We start from the raw sequence: 8380 nt of genomic DNA, 5'->3' as shown, positions 1-8380 counted from the left end.
TAGCCAGATGTCTCCTCTTCCAGACCAGGAGTAGGTTCCAAACCAATGTTTTCACACTACATTAGTTTAGCACCAGAACATCTGTTCTTTAGCTGGTAGTTGCATACCAGGTCTTAATATCCTAACGTCTAGTAGAACATTTGTTCCTCCTTCTAGGAACACTTCAACCTTGAAAATTTCAAGGTACACACTTGCAGATAATTATGAATATCATTGATCAGTTGACATTCATCAGCTCTAATAAACCATGTCATTATGAGTGGACTTGAGAGGATACTCAAGTATCTTTGACACTTTAACTATAGTTGTTAATACCTGCCATACATTCTGTTGATTATACATAACCCTAGGGTTTCTCAGAGACTATGCAGCGGAAAATAGTCATACCTCAACAAAATTCACACAATGCTTACTTTATGTGTTAGTAGTAAGCATGACAACTACAGATTGATTGCTGCTCAATCTTGAACAATGATTGCTTCTGCACCAAGCAACTGACTAGATGTCATGCGCTCGGTTTTTTACCATACCTCTCGCGGAGAGATACACGAACTGACTCTTTTCTTTCTGCTTTTGTGTTTTTGAAAATCAGAGAATCGCCACCGACTTTTATTTTATCCAATTAAGGAAAGGTTTATAAAAGAAACAGAAAAAGACCTTTAAGAAATATTGGGTAAGGGGGTAGGTTATACAAAGGGAAGGTATTAGCACCCATTGTATCCATGGTTATCCATGGGCTCTTTAATTTGCTTAGCTCACTTCTTTTGAATCACTTTTCTATTGCCTTGAAATGCTTGTATGTGGTTTCAAATACCTTCGTAAATTGACTTTGTAATGATCCTTGTGCGGATGTATACAAAGTGTTTTATCTTTCGAAAGATTATTTTGAAAAAAGAACGTTAACTTCGTAATGATCCTCGTTTGGATATATACAAAGTATTGTCTTTTTTGAAAGTTTTATTTTGAAAAACAATGATATATGAGAGATTTGTTTGTTTTAATCTGAGCAAGCAAATTAGGAGGTCTACCCTAAGTTATAAGGTCTTTTCCTATTTCCTTTAAAAAACTATCCTTTTACCGGATGTAAACGAAAGTTCGATTTTGCATTTTGAAATAGTAGAATTTGATTTTGATTTTGAAAAGAGTAAAAGAGGGATTACCCTAAGAGGTGCAAGTGTGATTGTGTTTTCATTCAGCTATTTTATCTTTGAAGTTAGTGACCTAACGCTTCAATTTTTATCTTTGACATACACACAGTTTTATATGTGCTGGAATTTAAAATGCGGAAATGTAAAATGCGAAAAATAAATCTACGCTATTACATCGATTGTGCGGGAAATGTAAACTACGCTATTTACATGAATTTGACAACCTATACACTTGATCTAGGAATTTAAATTGCAAGAAAATAAAAGAAATATTTTTGGATTTTTTGATGATTGATTTTAATTAGAATTAATGCATGATTAATTTAATTAAAATGAGAAAAAGATGGAAATAAAATTTAAACATAAAAATTAAGCTTAAAATATGTTCAAAATGCTTGTCAATTAATTTTAAGATAAAACTAATTTTTTTTTGGAATTTTTGAAATAGATTTTGAAATTATTAAGTTAAATAATCATATAATTATACAAATAATTACACAAATAATTAAAACTTAAAGAGAAAATTATTCTAAATATGTACAAAATTAGCCTATAATATATAAACTATATTTAATATAAAGAACAATTTTTTTTATGATTTTTTTGATTGGTTGAAATAATTAAAAAGCAAATATATAAATATATACTAATTAATTATGCAAAATAGCCTTAAACTAAATAAAATATTAATATTTTTATGTCTAAAAATAAATAAATATTTTATCAGATTAAAACTAAAAAATAAAATATTTTTTGGTGTTTTGTGATTGGTTGATTTTAATTAAAATGTAAAATATAGAAATTATCAATTAAATATGCAGGGGGGTGTATCAAGTAAATTTGGAAAAGAACTGATTTTAGTTCAAAACTTGCGTATGGGCCAGAAATGAGGGGTGTAGAAATCAATTCGTACAAGGCCCAGTTCACTTGTTTCTATTTTTTTTTTTTGAATTTAAGTTATGTGGGGTCCATGTTTTAAACCAGAACCAATCATGTTTTATCATTTTGCCACGCGAGCCATGGATCTGTTGACTGGCCAATGAGGAGACTAGAAGGAGCCACGCGTGCACTGACTTGCCCCTGGACTTGTTGACTGCCGAAACAGTGTTTTCCGGTTGTCTTCTCCGGCGAGGTGGTTTTTAGAACCTGCGAAATTGTTAGTTTCGAAGCAAAAAGAATACCCTATCCACCTAATTCGAACCTCCTGAACACGATGGTGGCCTTGGTTTTTCCTGAAAGTGTTTGTATTAAGAGATTCGAAGCAACAAGTTTAAACACGGTTGAACATGGCCAAGCTTGTTTCAGGGACCTATTCTTCCATGTTGCACGTCAAAGCTACTCTAAATCACATCATAAACTCAAACAAGATGTTAGATATAATTTATATATGCTTATGAATGAGATATAGAGCACGAAAATTTAAGCTAATCGGAGAGCATGAGTATGATCGTTTCAAACACTTTCAGCCCTAGATTTTGATCCCTACTTACTATATTAGATCCCAGGAGATGAATAGAGTGCTTAGTTTGTATTGATAATGGCTAAAAAACCAAGAAATGAAAATTACAAAGTTATGATATTTTTGTGAGAATTTTGTGAGTTTCCTTGCTATCTCTCTTGCTATTTTCGTGTGTCCTCTATTTGTGGAGTATGCTGCTTCATTTATAAGCTAGGATGTGCTTAAAATCTAAGCCAAGAAGCATTGATGAGCTTTGTTGAAACTTTGATTTTTAAATATTAAAAATCTTTGAAACTTTGACTAAGTCTGACTCTTCTTCACTTCTCTTGCTTTGTACTTCCTTTTGCTGCAGAAAATTGAAGATTCTTTGATGACTCATGCTTAGAAACAAAGCTACATATTATCCTTCCATTTTCCTTTTTTAATTTAATCTTATATGTGATAAAATTAAATCAAAAAAAGAACAAAAATGATGTGGGCTTTGTCTTGGTCGTGGGAGGCCCTTTACATCATGGTAAACATGTTTGGATCATGGAAATTGGGTTTCATTTGGAAAAAAACATTTTTGATCAATGTTGATTTCATGCATTTTCCCAAAATTTAGCCAACTTCAACAAGGTGTAAATCCCTTTATTAAAAAATAAATACTGATTTTTCTCTCTCCTTCATAATCTCAGCCACCCCATGAATCCAATTAAAATCAAAATTAAAATTAAAATAAATTTAAAAAAACTCTTTCTTATTGGCTGTGCCTAAGAATGTGGATTTAACAGGATTCCTCTCTCTCTCTCTCAACCTTCAAACACGAAGCCAGACCCAGAAAAGCAGATCAACCGCGGCGGAAGGAAGGAACCAACACGGTGTCGCCCAAGAACACCACGGCGCGCCGCCTCCAAACCACTCAGAACTAAAACACCCTCAACCCTAACCTCCAACAAATTTTCCTCCTCTAACCAAATCTGGCCATGGATTCCCTCAAATCGATACGAAATCACTAGATCGGAGTCTCTAGTTTCGAAACTCAAACCTCAACAAAACACAACTGAAAAAACTAACACTACCAACACGAAAATCCTTCCAAACAAAACTCTGAGTTCGGTTATGGATTCAAATCGAGACAAGAACGTCTCTCCTTACCAAATCGAAACCAAATCCTAACTCGGAACCCTATGCTCAAATCCTCACGCGAAACGGACTCAATCTCAAACCCACATATTTACCTAAGGCAAACTATAATAGAAGCAAGCAAAACAGTAAAATCAAACTATTATATCAGTTCAAAATTTCAGCAAAGTTCAAAGTATTACCTATCGGAGACACTCCGATGGTGCTTCAAACAGGTAAGTAACATAGATAATCGTCTGATAAGATACGCTTCCTTGAGTTTTCCTTACTCCTTCCGTTTCCTTTGGTGTTGTATTGTTGGAAGCTGCTGCTGTTGTTTGTAGTTTGTTGCAATATTCAGTAGGTTTAGCTCACTCTATTAGAGGTTCAGTGTGAAACTCCGAAGAGATTTAAAAGAAGAGCTTTGGCAGGGTTTTGAGGGTATTTTTGAAGTGTGAATACTATGTGTTTCGTGACGGCCTCTTTTTTGTTGCTGAGTCCTCCTTTAATGAAACCGTAGGGGAATATATAGGGTTAGGGGTGGACAACGGGCCGGGTTGGGCGGGTTCGGGCCCAAAAGAGCCACCCAAGTCAACCCGCAGATAGAATAACTAGGCCCATTTCCGCCCATTTTTTTAATCGGTTTTGACGGGTTGGGTCTATGCGGATCACGGGTTAAATCGAACGGTTTGTTTGGGTTAATGAACAGATACATTTATTGACCTTTTTCATTTTGATGAAATTTCTTTTTACTGCATAATAATATAATACAAATTCCATATGTTGTCACTCATAGCATCCATATAGCATAATAATGGACTAAATTATATATGTAACTCTTAACATCCAAATATAGCATAATAATGCACTACTCAATTGAAATCTTCATCTATTTTGGATCAATAAGCCCTTGTAAGACAATTTCTCTTCACCAATCTGAAAAAAGTATAGAGAAATAAAAATTAACAATGTGATATGAAATACAGATTCCAAAATAGAGACCCATTTGCTTGGGCTATAATTGAAAATCAAAAGCTGCAATGTTAAACTAACATTTTTCTAGTAAAAACAGTAAAATTTAAAATATTTTTTAAGCACATTAAAAAACAAATCAATTAAAATCATGTTAATTAAAGGAGTAAATTATAGTAATTGTTATTCCCTGACATACATAACATTGACTGATAGTCTATAAGTATGATATTGAACAGAAGAATAGCATAGAATTATTTCAAGAAATGTATAACAAAACTAAAAACACAGTAAGAAAATTATTTTAATGACAACATTCTTGTTTCAAATATAGGTATTTGCATAGAAACAGAAACCAGATGAAATTAGAGAACATGAAAAACAAAATAAAAACCAAAACAAAATTTTTTACAACATTACATCAGCAAACTTAAAGACTAACAACTCCATAATATGAAAACAAAGAACACCAACAAACCAAAATAAAAAAAAATTGAAACCTACACATGAATGAACAAAAAACAAAAACCTAAATCAATAAGTCAATAAAGTGAATCTTAACCCTTACCTTTGTGGACAAGAACGAGAAATACGACTACAAGATTCAATGATCCCTGATAAAAAAACCAGAAACAAAGAGTTGGAATAAGAAGGAAAAAAAACAAAAGAAAATTAAGTATAAATCAATAACATTAACTTTAAGCTGTACCTTGTTCAAGAACCATGAAGAAGATAGATTATTAGCATAAAAAAGAAAGAAAACAACAATCAGAATACACAACAAAAACAAAGATACAGAAGAGAAACCCAAAAATTTAAAATTGAAAAATTCTAAAAGAAGTAAGAAAGCTTGACCTTACAAGATGAATGATAAATTCCTGAAGAAGATGGCTATGGTGAGGCACGAGTCTGGTGGGTTAGTGGCCGAGATATGTTAAGTGATTGCAGAAAGAACGTTATGGTGGTGGATGGTGATGTCCATGGACGATCCAGTGGAAAGATGGAGATGAATGAAGGTGATTTGGTGGTAAGGGGGCGGCGGCTCAACCATTTTTTAGGGTTTGTGAAGTGGGTGAGAGAGAAGGTAGTCTGAAATTGTAAAGTAAGTGATAGAGAAGGTGCGCTAGTTCATTTGTAAAAGTAAAAACCTAAAACAAACCAAGTGTTTTACTTGTTTGGGCGGGTTAGGATACCCGCGGTTGTATTTTTGAAAACCGGGCCCGCCCATGTTAACCCAAGTGAAACCGTTAACTGAACCCGTTAAACCGGAGTCCGTTTGAAACCGCCCATTTTCTCTTTTTTTTCTTTTCGGTTTACTCGGTTTGGACTGGGTCTCGGATTGGTGTCCAGCCCTATATAGGGTGTAGTTTTGGTATGATGAAGATTTGGAATTATAAGTGGAAAAGTTACCGTTGGTCTTTTGTGTAACAGCTTTTGTCTGTCATTTTCTTGCTATTCTTCACTTTTTATGTTTTTGCCATCTTATGAAAATTTGAATTTTCTGGATTTTGTTTGAATCATGATAATGGGCCTTAGTTGTGATGTTACTGCTGCTGCAAAATTGTGAATGATGTTGATGTTTATGTTGCTTTGATCCAATGAGTTGCCCGTGATTTTCTTTATGAATTCGATGTTTTCTTTATTGTGAATTTGTGAACTCATGGCTTGCAAATTTCATGCCAAAAGGCTTGTTTATGTTGCAAGATTTGTGATGAGGATTCTTGATGTTAATTTGGCTTTTTTTATTCAAACAAAATTGCACATTGGTTTTTTCTTGTTGAATGTTGGCTTTATTGTGAATTATATTCTTTTGGAAAGTGCACTAATGATTCATCTTTATTCTGTTGTGTTCTTTTGATGTAAGGTTTCAAAATTTGAAATATGGATGAATGATCGAGCTTAAGGTTTGAAAGACAAATGCTTAAACACCTTGTTGCAAGAAAAACCTTGGAAAAGAAGACTTGGGATTCATGCTTGTCATGACAATTTTGAAGAGATTTTGCAAATTTGGTTATGTTTCTAGGACTTGGAAAGTTTATGCAATAACTTGGCAATCATTATTTGGGGACAACTTCTCTACCCATCTTAAAAAGTTTGGTAGTGTACCTTCAACCAATTAGAAGATCTCATTTAATTTTAACATATTTAATTAATTATAAAATAATACAATTATGTGATGTTTCCAAGACATTAACTTTACCCAACTTTTTGAGTTGGGTAGATAAGAATTCACCTCATTCTTTTGTAAATGGAATGTAAATTTACAAAGTGATTCAAAATAAATCAAATTAACAACCAAACTTATCATAATAGCAACAATCAATTAAATTAATATTCTATTAATTTTTCAACTTTGCATTCATCTAATATCAGGAATAGTTAATCTTGGAACTAATCCTCAGTTACACACACTAAGATAACGTAATCTTAGAACTCTGAGGCTTATGAATTTGATAATTTATTATTCTTATATTTTTTTTTAAGTCCTCTTATTATTGGGGCGAAGGCCACCACTATAGTAGCTAGCTAGTTAATTAAACCGTTTCAATGATATTTAAACACGATGAAAATAATTTTATATTAATTAGATTCTAACTAAAACAATAAGCTTAATTAGCATAAAAATCAAAAAGATGTATGTATACATTTAAATAGACCCTATAGGAAAAAAAACCACTTTATGTATTATATACTTAAACTATTCTCTTAATCAAAGTAACTTTAATAAATATATCACTAATGTAACCACCTAGCTAAATAGAAATATTGCGTTGAATTGATTAACAGAAAGGCTTTAAGGGATTCAATTCAACTGCTAGTAGAAACTGTACATTTATCAAACAAAAATATAGGAAATAACTCTCATCAATACAAGCAATCATAATACTCGTGTTGATATTACTGAAATAACAAATAACCATAACTAGATTTTTTCTAGGATTAGCTTTCTTTAGAAATCTTGAATCTCATTCTTTTTGGTCTCCACTTTTTCATCAATGTCGCTACCATTACCGGTAATCGGCACCACAGCTTGTTCCTTGATGTTCTCACTAACCACATTGTTGGAAAGCTTCAGCCTTTTACCTTCACCATGATTATTATCTCCAGACATTCGCACGAGTTTATTAAAATGTTGATCATCAATGGTATTCATATCATAGTTTCTCTTGCAGCATTTATGCGATTTTGGTGGCAAATAGTTTGATAAGTCAATATTCCGAGGAGGTGAAATTGGTGGCGGGGGAATAGCCTTGTTATCTTTTTTGTGTACTCTCATGTGTCCATTCAAAGCCTTTTTCGACCGAAAATCTTTACTGCAAACATAACATGCATATTTCTCTTTTTCAGAATTGTCATTGTCACTTTGATTCCCTCTTAAAGGTTGTGTGTGTTTATCATCATGACACCAAGATGGATATTGAAAAGAACAATATGGAATACTTTTCTTCCTCATGATCGACTAACAACAGTATAGTAAAAAAGAAATCAATGAGTTTTAAGAAAAGAAACAGATTGTGTGGAGATGATGATTAAACAGGTTCTTGGAGTGTTGATGTATAATGCAGTGAGTGAAAGAAGGTTATTATTAATAGAGAGTATATCTTAATAAACCCTAAGACTCGGTCAAAACAAATCTTTCAAATCAAATCCTATCTTCTTCCCTTTTATTAGCCATATTACTAAAACATATTTAAAT

General features: G+C 32.7%; 1 long non-coding RNA gene across 1 annotated transcript; it reads right to left on the bottom strand.

The window, feature by feature from the left end:
- Positions 1-4455: 4455 nt before the first annotated feature.
- LOC131636696 (uncharacterized) lies at positions 4456-5940 on the bottom strand. Its single transcript, XR_009294142.1, has 3 exons — positions 5393-5940; positions 5252-5297; positions 4456-4647 (listed from the first exon to the last, which is right to left on the bottom strand). It is a non-coding gene; the product is annotated as an uncharacterized LOC131636696 (long non-coding RNA).
- Positions 5941-8380: the final 2440 nt, after the last annotated feature.

This window comes from Vicia villosa, unplaced genomic scaffold, assembly GCF_029867415.1.
Source record: "Vicia villosa cultivar HV-30 ecotype Madison, WI unplaced genomic scaffold, Vvil1.0 ctg.001810F_1_1, whole genome shotgun sequence".
Lineage (NCBI taxonomy): Eukaryota > Viridiplantae > Streptophyta > Magnoliopsida > Fabales > Fabaceae > Vicia > Vicia villosa.
Note: the sequence above shows the minus strand (reverse complement) of the source record. Positions and strands in the feature narration are given on the sequence as shown.